This window comes from Heptranchias perlo, chromosome 6 (assembly GCF_035084215.1).
Source record: "Heptranchias perlo isolate sHepPer1 chromosome 6, sHepPer1.hap1, whole genome shotgun sequence".
Classification (NCBI taxonomy): domain Eukaryota; kingdom Metazoa; phylum Chordata; class Chondrichthyes; order Hexanchiformes; family Hexanchidae; genus Heptranchias; species Heptranchias perlo.
The window spans coordinates 73,984,252-73,996,713 of record NC_090330.1 but is presented as its reverse complement, the minus strand read 5'-3'; the positions used below and the strand labels follow the sequence as shown (position 1 = coordinate 73,996,713).

General features: G+C 47.6%; 1 protein-coding gene across 1 annotated transcript in view; it reads right to left on the bottom strand.

Moving 5' to 3' along the window:
• Positions 1-12,462, bottom strand: part of myo16 (myosin XVI) — a 773,985-nt gene that overhangs the window by 497,122 nt on the left and 264,401 nt on the right. The gene's annotated exons all lie outside the window — the stretch shown is intronic.

Below are 12,462 nucleotides of genomic sequence, written 5' to 3'. Positions count from 1 at the left end.
AAGTAAAAATACTCAATTGGAGGAAGGCCAATTTCAATGGGATGAGAACAGATCTGGCCGGATAAATTGGAATCAAATATTGGCAGGCAAAACTGTAATTGAACAGTGGGCGGCCTTTAAAGAAGAGATGATTCAGTTACAGTCTAGGCACATTCCCACGAGGCAGAAAGGTAGGGCAACTAAAGCCAGATCTCCCTGGATGACAAAAGAGATAGTGAGTAAGATGAGACGCAAAAAGGGGCGTATGACAGATGTCAGGTTGATTAAACAAGTGAGAACCAGACTGAATATAGAAAGTTCAGAGGGGAAGTGAAAAAGGAAATAAGAGGGGCAAAAAGAGAGTATGAGAATAGACAGGCGGCCAACGTAAAAGGGAATCCACAAGTCTTCTACAGGCATGTAAACATTAAACGGGTAGTAAGAGGAGGGGTGGGGATGATTAGGGACCAGAAAGGAGATCTACTCACGGAGGCAGAGGGGATGGCCGAGGTACTAATTGAGTACTTTGCATCTGTCTTTACCAAGGAAGAAGATGCTGCCAGAGTTTCAGTAAAGGAAGATATAGTTGAGATACTGGATGGGCTAAAAATTGATAAAGAAGAGGTACTAGAAAAGCTACTGGCCATAATCTTCCAAACATCCGTAGATACGGGGGGTGGTGCCAGAGGACTGGAGAATTGCAAATGTTACACCCTTGTTCAAAAAAGGGTGCAAAGATAAACCCAGCAAATATAGGCCAGTCAGTTTAACCTCAGTGGTGGGGAAACTTTTAGAAACGATAATCCAGGACAGAATTAACAGTCACTTGAACAAGTGTGGGTGGATTAGGGAAAACCAGCACGGATTTGTTAAAGGCAAATTGTGTTTAAATAACCTGATAGAGTTTTTTGATGAGGTAACAGAGAGGGTAGATGAGGGCAATGCAGTTGATGTGATTTATATGGACTTTCAAAACGTGTTTGATGAAGTGCCGCATGGTCGGCTTATCATCAAGATGGGGCCGATCGAACAAAGTGGGCAGTCGCAACATGGATACAGAATTGACTAAGTGACAGGAAACAGAGATTAGTGGTGAACGGTTGTTTTTCGGACTGGAGGGAGGTGTACAGTGTTGTTTCCCAGGGGTTGGTGCGAGGACCACTGCTTTTCTTAATGACTGGACTTGGGTGTACAGGGCACAATCTCAAAATTTGCAGATGACATAAAACTTGGAAGGGTAGAAAACAGTGAGGAGGATAGTGATAGACTTCAAGACGATATAGACAGGCTGGTGGCATGGGCGGACACATGGCAGTTGAAATTTGATGCAGAAAAATGTAAAGTGATACATTTCGGTAGGAAGAAAGAGGTGAGGCAATTTAAAGTAGAGGGCACATCTCTAAAAAGGGTACAGGAACAGAGAGATCTGAGGGTATATGTGCACAAATCGTTGAAGGTGGCAGGGCAGGTTGAGAAAGCGGTTAAAAAAGCATACGGGATCCTGGGCTTTATAAATAGAGGCATAGGCCCCGATATTACCAGGGAGGTGGGATGGCAGTGATGGGGTGACTGGGCATATGGTAACCCGCCAGTGAAATCCATGTCCCCCGCGATCGCGGGTAAATTGACCGGGTTTCCCGTCGCCAAACTGCGCAGCGAGCGGACTGCGCACTGGCATCACAAGCTGTCAGCTGGTGGAGCCCTATTTAAAGGGGCAGTCCTCCAATGCTGCTCCTGCAGCAAACAACCAAAAGTATAGAATGGAGCAGACTAGGGGAAAGGCTGCTCCTAGATTTACCGATGCCTCACTCCAAGTCCTATTGGATGGGGTGAGGAGGAGGAGGGATATTTTCTACCCAGCGGAGGGGAGGAAGTGGCCTGCCTCTGCCAACAAGAGGGCCTGGCTCGAGGTGGCAGAGGAGGTCACCAGCAGCAGCAATGTCTCCCGCACATGGATCCAGTGCAGGAAGCGCTTCAATGACCTAACGAGGTCAGCCAAAGTGAGTACACTTACTCATTCTCCTACACTCTGTCTTCCACATCACCGCCCCCACCCCACAACTCTTTCTGCACTGCCAACACTACACTATCACATCATTCTTCACACCCACTCAAACCTCATCATCAACTTACCTGCACTTACTCACCTCCCCAGTATTCATCCCACCACTACCACTCAACCCAATCCTCATACAATGTCATGGCTCTGTCTCATAATCACTCTCTGATGCATTTCTTTCACGGTCAGCCTCACCCAAACCAATGCATTCAGCGGTTCGCCACATCACCATCCCTCATTCACGCCTCTCTACTTTCTCCCCTTATAGGAGGAGAGAGCCCAGAATGCACGGGAGAGGGCGAAGACCGGAGGGGGGCCGCAACGTCTTGTCGTCCTCATGGACGCGGAGCAGGAGGCTCTTGAAGTGAGCTGCACCCTCGAGTGCCTGTCCGTCAGGGACGCCGAGACTGCCACCTGACAAACTGCTGGTTACAGAACTTTAACATTCAGCACTCAGAATAGCAAATGATGTTATCATACCTTGCCATCTTCAGCACCTCAACATCTGTCATCATGTTTAATAATGTCCTCTGTTCTATTACAGGGCCTTCAGCGACCTCCGTGATGGTGGAGGGCGATTTCTCAGAGGACCTGCCGGCCTCTGAGGGGCCACCGTCACATTTGAGCGAGCCATCCACCAGCGCAGATACACACACCTCAGTGGGTCACCGTCCTCACTTAATTAGGGTTGCACATGGTGAGTCACCACACATGTGAGCACGAGCAGACACTGGTGGCGGGGCAGCTGTGGAGAGTCCGTGTCGGTGGGAGCACTCTTCTCCAGGCTCTGCTCAGCTGGACACAGATGTCTAACCCTGGGGGCCATCCATTAAAAGGAGAATGATCGAGGGGCAGCAGCACATTTGCGAGGTGCTGGAACAGGTGCCAGGCGCACTCTCCACAATCGCGCAGAGGATGGAGGAGTCCAACTCCTGCATGAGTGGAATGGTGGCAAAGGTGCAGGAGGGAATCTCTGTGATACTGTCACAGGGACGTGAGGGCATCTCTGAGATAGTGTCGCGGGTAAGTGCGAGAATGTCTACGATGGAGGGAAGGCTAGCCTCCATGGAGCTTCAAGCACGGCTCACAAATGAGTCCACTGACACCCTGACAATGGCCCTTTGACTCAGGGTGAACAACATTCTGCCGCCTTAAACAGGCAGGCAGATACTCTGGCACTGGCCTTACAAGGCTTCACACATGTCCTCCAAACTGTCGTCCAGCAGAGTGGTAGGAGTGGTGTAGGCCTGGCCCGGGGAGGGAAGATGGCGAAAGGGAACATGGAAGTGGAGACGCCACTCAAAGCGCCCCTACGTCTTACCTGTTGCCCCCCTCTCAACCAGCACCCGCAATGCTGCCTCCTTTCCAGGTGGCCGAGTCTGCCCTTGCACAGGTGCAGGTGGAGCAGTCTTTGGAGGGGCCCTCATTGGCACCGAAACCCAGAGCGCATAGGTCTAAAGCATCTAATCGGTCAGGGCATGAACAACAGCAACCTGCCACTACCTCTGCTGCAGCCACAGGGGACGCACCACGTAGGAGTAGTCGTAAACGTAAGGCGAAGGTTGTATGAGCACATAGAGGATGCACAAGGGTCTTTGACGGTTTGTCATGTTTTTTATTTAGATTTGATTTTTGTTAAAGGCATATTAAATATTATTATTGTCACCACTACTGCCACGTCTTAACCGGCTTGTGTAATAGGCCCTTTCATGAGGCTCACCATGAACACCCACACTTGACGCCACCCATTGGGTCACTCTACAGTGGGTGTATGTGTAATTGCACGGCTATTTTGTGCAGGGGGCGGGGGAGAGGGCTGGTGTGGCCGCTGCTGTGTCCAGGTGGTGAGGACTGGACTCTTCACACTGTCTGATGTTAGGAGAACAGTTCACATATCATTCACTTCCTGGCCTCACAAGTAGCCAGGTGAGCCGCTGTTCTGCCCATGGGTTGCTCCTCCTCCTCTGCCTCCTCCTCCTCCTTGTCCTCCTCCTCCTCCTCCTCCACCTCCTTCTCCTCCTCAATATGAGTGGCAGATGTGGATGGGGCCTCCTCCAGCAGCAACGCACTCTGTTGTACCCTGTTGTCCAGGGCACAACAGATGACTTTAATGCATCCCACTCTGTCTGGTGCATATTGAAGCGCTCCCCCAGAACGATCAATGCACCTGAAGCACATCTTGAGTAGCCCTATAGCATGCTCAATTATAGATCTGGTAGCGATGTGGCTGTCATTATATCAACGCTGTTGCTCGGTGTTGGGCTTCCTCAGAGGTGTCACGAGCCACGTGCGCAAAGGGTATCCCTTGTCCCCGAGGAGCCAGCCCTTAAGGGTGTTCGGTGCGTGGAAGAGGGAAGGGATGTTGAACTCCTGGAGGATGAAGGAATCTTGTCAGCTGCCAGGGTATCTGGCTCACACATGAAGGAATCTCTTGCGGTGGTCACAGATGAGCTGAGTGTTGATGGAGTGATAGCCCTTCCTGTTGATGAACAGTCCTGGCTCGTGTGGAGGTGCTCGTATTGCTATATGGGTGCAATGAATTACACCCTGCACCCGTAGGAAGCCAGTCACAACGTGGAATCCCACTGCCCTCTCTGTCTGGCTGAGGTCATCCATGGGGAAGTTGATATAGTGCGAGGCCCTGCGAAACAAGCCGTCGGTGACCTGCCTTATGCACTTGTGTGCAGACGACTGAGAGACCCCGGCGATGTCCCTGGTGGCACCCTGGAACGATCCGGAGGTGAAGAAGTTGAGGGCAGTGGTGACTTTGACAGCGACAGGTAAGAAGATGCTGCTTGGGCCAGCCGGGAGCAGCTCAGCATGAAGGAGGCTGCAGATGTCCGCGACTACCTGGCGACTGACTCTGAGCCTCCATATGCACTACTTCTCAGAGAGGGCCAGGGAGCTGAGCCTCGGTCTGTAGATCCTGTGACAAGGGTAGTGCCTCCTGCGACGTCGCTTTCTCTGTTGTTGCCCTCCCTGCTGATGCGCAGGTGTCTGTGGCGCAGCACTGTGTTGTGGAGCTCCACGTGGCGGAGGTGGACGGCGTGCCTGGCGAGGCTGGTGATGTTGCTCGTCCTCGGATGAATGCAGCAATGGCGCTCCCCATCCTGACGGTGTGAGTTTGAGGGGGTTCGCAAAGTAGGTAAATGTGTTTGCAGAGCAGAGTTTAGGGTATAAATTAAGAATCTTGAGTGGAAAGACAAAGGTTGCAGCCAAAACTTTGTCTGGAGTGACAGAGTGCCCTGCTGCAATAAATTACGTTTCCCCCCACCTGTCAAATAATCCTTTGCATCTCCCACTGACTGCTGGCTGAAACACGTCTTCTCCAACAGGGAGTGTTTCCCACAGCACGGGAAATAGGCTGAGGATCCTTCAAAATTGCACCCCTGCCAAAATCTCCACTCTGTGAGGTCTGCCAAGTACCTCAACTAAACACCTAACTATCTAAAGCAGCATCCCGCCGGACTTAATTGCTGGTGGGAGTCCTGCATTCGGGAGCTGCGGGTACAACCGAACGCGTCACTGGGGAACCCGGAAGTCAGCGGGTTGGAGCCGGGCTCCGAATCCGCTCCAGGATTCCTCCAGTTTAGGAGCCCCCCCGCACCCAACGCACCCACTCAGTCATCCAAAAATCGGCCCCTAAGATTCTAAATTTAGGTAAGGTTGACTTCAATGAAACAGAGACTGTCCACAGTAAACTGGGCAAATCTGTTACTGGGTAAAATGACGGAAGATCAGTGGGTGGTGTTCAAAAAAGAATTTAACGTGATACAGAACCAGTTTATACCTCTAAGGGGCAAAAGCTCTACTTAGCAAAAAAAACAGCCATGGATGACAAAAGAGGTAAGGGACAACATAAAACTAAAAGATAAAGCACACAAAAATGCAAAAAATAGCACAGCTTCTGGCGATTGGGAGAAATACAAATAAAAGCAAAGGGTGACAAACAGATAATAAGGGCTGCAAAAAGGGAGTATGAAAAGAAACTTGCAAGAGATATCAAAATCAACACAAACATTTTTTACTATTATATTAGGAAAAAGAGGGTGGTTAAGAGCAATGTGGGCCCCTTAAAAACTGATAATGATGATATTGTAAATGAAAATAAGAAAATGGCAGACATGTTAAACAAGTACTTTGTGTCAGTATTTGCAGTAGAGGTAGAGGATGCATGCTGGGCACCCCAAGGAAACTAATTTTGAATTAGGGACGGGGACTCACCATAATTAATGTAAGCAAATTAACAGTGATGAAGAAAATAATGGCACTAAAGAGTGACAAATCCCCAGGACCAGATAGTTTCCATCCCAGGGTTTTAAAGGAAGTACCTGAGAACATTGCAGATGCTTTAACTATAATTTTCTAAAGTTCTCTAGATTCAGGAACCGTTCCTTTAGATTGGAAAATTGCACGTCACTCCGCTATTTAAGAAAGTTTAGAGAGGGAAACCAGGGAATTATAGACCAGTTAGCCTAACATCTGTTGTTGGGAAATTACCAGAATCTATAATTACGGATAGAGTGACTGAACACCATGAAAATTTTCAGTTGATCAGAGAGAGCCAGCATTGATTTGTAAAGGGTAGGTCATGCCTGGCGAACCTGATTGAATTTTTTGAACAGGTGACTAAAGTAGTGGACAGGGGAATGTCTATGGATGTTGTTTATATGGTCTTCCAGAAGGCATTCGATAAAGTCCCTCATAAGAGACTGTTAGCTAAAATTGAAGCTCATGGAATTGAGGGCAAATTATTGACCTGGTTAGGAAATTGGCTAAGTGGCAGGAGACAGAGAGTAGGGATAATAGGCAGAGACTCAAATTGGCAGGATGTGACTAGTGGTGTCCTACAGGGATCAGTTGGGACCATAACTATTCACTGTATTTATTAACAACATAGATGGTGGGATGGAGAGCCTTGTATCCAAGTTTGCCAATAATACAAAGATAGGCAGCATTGTAAGCAGTGTAAATGGAAGCATAAAATTACAGAGAGATATTAATATTTTAAGGGAACAGGCAAAACTGTGGCAAATGGATTTCAATGTAGGCAAGTGTGAGGTCATCCACTTTGGACCTAAAAAGGATAGATCAGAGTACTTTCTAAATGGTGAAAAGTTCAAAACAGTGGAGGCCCAAAGAGACTTAGAAGTCCATGTATATAGATCATTAAAAGGTCATGGATAGGTACAGAAAAGAATCAAAAAGGCTAATGGAATGCTGGCCTTTATATTTAGAGGACTAGAATACAAGGGGGTAGATGATATGCTAAAGCAATACAAAGCTCTGGTTAGACCACACCTGGAGTATTGCATTCAGTTCTATGCACCATACCTTAGGAAGGATAAATTGGCCTTGGAGGGAGTGCAGCGTAGATTTACTAAAATGATACCTGGACTCCAAGGGTTAAATTACGTGAAGAAATTACACAAACAGGAGTGATAGATGGAGTATAATGTGGGGAAATCTGAGGTTATTCAGGAAGAATAGAAAAACAGAATATTTTTTAAATGGTGAGGAACTATTATATTTTGGTTTAAAAACAGAAAATGCTGGAGAAGCTCAGCAAGTCAGGAAGCATCAGAATTAAAGTTTCGGTCGAAGACATTTCATCAGAACTGGTGTTAAATGTAGGTGTTCAGAGGGATTTGGGTATCCTTGTACACAAAATACAGAAAGTTAACATGGAGGTACAGCAAGCAATAAGGAAAGCCTTTATTGCAAGGGGATTGGTGTACAAGAGTAAGAACATCTTGCTGCAATTGTACAGGGTTTTGGTGAGACCACACCTGGAGTACTGTGTAACGTTTTGGTCTCCTTATCTAAGGAAGGATATACTTGCCTTAGAGGCAATGCAACAAAGGTTCACTAGATTGATTCCTGGGATGAGAGGGTTGCCCAATGAGGAGAGATTGGGAAGAATGGGCCTATACTCTCTGGAGTTTAGAAGAATGAGAGCTGATCTAATTAAAACATGTAAGATTCTGAGATGGCTTGATGGGGTAAATGCTGAGAGGCTGTTTCCCCTGGCTGGAGAGTCTAGAACTAGGGGGCATAGTCTCAAGATAAGGGGTCCGCCATTTAGGACTGAGATGAAGAGAAATTTCTTCACCCAGAGGATCTCTTTGAAATTTTCTACCCCAGAGGGTTGTGGATGCTTAGTTGTTGAGTATATTCAAGGTTGAGATCGATAGATTTTTGGACTCTAAGGGAATCAAGGGATACGGGGATTGGGCAGGAAAATGGAGTTGAGGTCAAAGATCAGCCATGATCTTATTGATTGGCGGGGCAGGCTCGAGGGGCCATATGGCCCACTCCTGTTCCTATTTCTTATGTTCTTTTGTTCAAACTAGGATTGTATTCCCTGGAATTTAGAAGGTTAGGGGGTGATATGATCAAAGTTTTCAAGATAGTAAGGGGAACTGATAGGGTAGATAGAGAGAAACTATTTCCATTGGTTGGGGAGTCTAGGGGACATAGTCTAAAAATTAGAGCCAGGACTTTCAGGAGTGAAGTTAGGAAACACTTCGACATGCAAAGGGTGGTACAAGTTTGGAACTCTCTTCCGCAAATGGCAGTTGATGCTAGCTTAATTGTTAATTTTAAAACTGAGACTGATAGATTTTTGCTAACCGAAGGTATTAAGGGATATGGGGCTAAGGCGGGTATATGGAGTTAGGTCACAGATCAGCGATGATCTCACTGAATGGCGGAACAGGCTCGAGGGGCTTTATGGCCTACTCCAGTTCCTACGGACTATAAATTGGACTGCGTAGTGCCTGTTTTGTAAGTGCGACACGGACTCCTAAGGATCCAACGTGGCATCCGGAATGCACGCGCACGCTTCGAGCATGATGTGCGCTGGACACCATCTTGGTAAAGGCGTTTGTGCACGTGCAGATAACGGATGCCGGTGGCATGTAACGTAAGGAGAATATACATTAGATCAGTGTGCAACGCTGATTTGAAGGGACAGATACGGTTTTGGAATTCAGTGCACCAGCCAATGAGCCGTCTTAACCTCGCAAAGCTGAACTGTTCTTAAACAGCATGGAGGACCCCCATCAGCGCTATTAAAGGGACCATGCAGGATTTACAGGTTAGTTGCAGGATTATTGCTTCTGGCTGCTGATGCATTTGTACCTGTATTTGGAGGTCTCCTGTACTTGAATACTAGGACTACGGGACATAGCCTAGAAATTAGAGCCATGGCTTGCAGGAACGAAGTTAGGGAATGCTTCTACATGCAAAGGGTGGTAGAAGCTCTTCTACAAATGGCAGTTGATGCTAGCTCAATTGTTAATTTTAAATCTGAGAATGATAGAATTTTGTTAACCAAAGGTATTAAGGAATATGGAGCTAAGACGGGTATGTGGAGTTAGGTCACAGATCAACCATGATCTCATTGAATGGTGGAACAGGCTCGAGGGGCGAAATGGCCAATTCCTGTTCCTATCTTCCCATGTTCCTACAATAAAGTTTCAATACTTTACAGCGAGTGGGCTGACTAGCTAAAAGGCAACAGCAAAGGCACTGGCAGAGTGGCATGGGTGGGACAGGAATGCTGTCATCCTGAGAGAGGAGAGCAGGTTCATGTTCCATGGAGCCACTGCTACTTGCTGTCTCATGTGATGCTTCACTTTCTCCTGCAAGAAAGCAGGATGTGTGTCGGTGAGTGTCCTATCGGATATTTGGGTGATGTGCCTGTCATGGTTAAATAGCTGCCAGTGCGTGTGACCTGTGAGTTGTGGGTATGCAGCTTGCAACAGTGGTAATGTGTGAGGGTGAGACGAAGCATCTGATTGGAAAAGTTGAGAACTGATTGAAAGAGTTTGTTGGTAGGTGGGTGGTAGAGGGTATGGTGCGTGGAACAGTGGATGCGGCTAGAGGTGCAGTTGGTAGGAGATGCCATTTGATAGTTGACCTCACTCACCTTGACCACTCGTGTCCAAGCATTGAACTTTTAAAAAAATTCATTCATGGGATGTGGGCGGCGCTGGTGAGGCCGGCATTTATTGCCCAGCCCTAATTGCCCTTGAGAAGGTAGTGGTGAGCCGCCTTCTTGAACCGCTGCAGTCCGTGTGGTGAAGGTTCTCCCACAGTGCTGTTAGGAAGGGAGTTCCAGGATTTTGACCCAGCGACGAAGAAGGAACGGCGATATATTTCCAAGTTGGGATGGTGTGTGACTTGGAGGGGAACATGCAGGTGGTGTTGTTCCCATGTACCTGCTGCTCTTGTCCTTCTAGGTGGTAGAGGTCACGGGTTTGGGAGGTGCTGTCGAAGAAGCCTTGGCGAGTTGCTGCAGTGCATCCTGTGGATGGTACACACTGCAGCCACTATGCGCCGTTGGTGAAGGGAGTGAATGTTTAGGGTGGTGGATGGGGTGCCAATCAAGCGGGCTGCTTTGTCCTGGATGGTGTCAAGCTTCTTGAGTGTTGTTGGAGCTGCACTCATCCAGGCAAGTGGAGAGTATTCTATCACACTCCTGACTTGTGCCTTCTTCCTGCACTGCGTCCATCTTCATGGTGCTGTGCGCCTGGCATTGACTTCGTCCTGTACTGCCACCCACTGCCTCGGGAGCATATGCCTGGAGGGCCTCTTGCCCCCACCCCCCCATCCCCCCTGCAGGTATATGATGTTCCTTCTTCTGTCCACCTTTTGCACCAAGGTGTCTGGTGCATCAGCAGAGAACCTTGGTGCACGCTCTCCGCAGGCCTGGTACAAACTCAGATCGGCAGATTAGTGAGGTTTGGCGTGCAGATTGGAGGATGTGGGATTTAATAGTGCACAACCTTTGTTCAATATTTTAACATAACTCAACAGTTTGTAAACATAGGGACAGGACCTGCATCTGTGTTTTACATGTGCGATGTCTGATCTCCATTCAGGCTCCGTGCGGACCCATATCTTATATTTTGCAAATAAGAGGTGCAGGCTGCCTTTACGTGGTGCTAGCCACTCGTGTGATATTGGGTCCCCCCTGCTGGTGAGCAGACACTCAACAGTGTAGCTAGGCCAGATTGCTCGCAGATATCAGGTAAATGACCAGGCACACAAATCTCACATGCTGCCTACATCTCGACAACCGGACGTGGGTTAATCGCGCACCGCAACCCCTGCTCCCGGATGCGGGGGTTATCGAATTTAACCCCCATGCTTCCTAAAACATACAGCCATGTACTGTTAGATATTTCCAGGGAAATGTCTGACAAACATTTTCTCATTGCAGTAAAACAGGGCATGACATTTGAAAACAATGTCATTGTGCCTTACGATTTCCCCTTCCCTTCCTAAATGCAACTCTTTTTGGTTCATTCTAGTGGAATGTTGTTGCTGTAACAGGCCCATGAATTCTGGGATTTCACAGAGATTGTATGAAGTGACTGAGTTGATTCACATTGGTCTGTTTCTCCCCTGAGGTCAATAATATTGGCCCAGAATTTCCTGGAAATGTTTGGAGTATCTACAACACAAGAATGGAGTTGCACTGCTTTCTCCTCAGCTGATTTATGTCAAAAGACCATCACGCACAAATTTCCTCAATTGTTTGCGTCGTTTCCAGGATATGTCCGCTGAAACTCTTTCCGCTCATTTGCATAGCTTCACTTTCCATGCAAAAGACCAGCTCAAGCATAGACTAACGCGCTGGCGTAGATTCACATTCAACAATCTAGGTGTAGCACAGCCCTTAGTCTCCTGATGTCGGCATAACTGAGATTCTGGAGTTTGATAGCGATTTTCTTAATGTTTTTAAAACTTTTTCTTACCGAGACCTGCACTATATTGAACGAAAGAGCACCCGATTTTTTCGGACCCCTGCCTCCCTCCCCACATGTTCAAAAGGATTGAGCAGCTGGAATGGCCGACCCAATATTGTACCATGTTCCCCCTGAACCCCCTGTTCTGCATAATAATGGAGGAGGAAGAGGAGCAGCAGAGGCAAGAGTGAGATGCCATGGCAGAAGACAGCAGCCCGATATATTTCCCCTATTGGCACTTGTTTTATGCCAGTTTTTACGTGCCTGTGTAGGCGTATGAGCCCCACAGGAAATTTGGGCATAGGTTCCCTTCGGCAAGATCGGTGCAGAAACCAGCATAAATTTTCAAATTTTGATGTCATCTCTGCATAAGAGCAATCCAGGAAATTCCCGCCAATATGTTTTAAGGCAAGTGTTGGTGACCAGGGGTGTGGGGCTGGGGAACTGCAAAATAATGTGAGGAATATTCCAACAATGCATTTCTTTCAGCCCTTGTTTATCAAAGCCTGAATTTCTCCCATACGGTCTATGGGCTGCCCTGATAGGTGCCTCACTAATAGCCACATATGCAAGTCAGCACGATTGACTTCTTTATTCGAACGGCATTCCTGAAGTAATTTTTCTAAGCGTGCTCCTGACTAGATGATGAGTCAACCTCTGAAATGC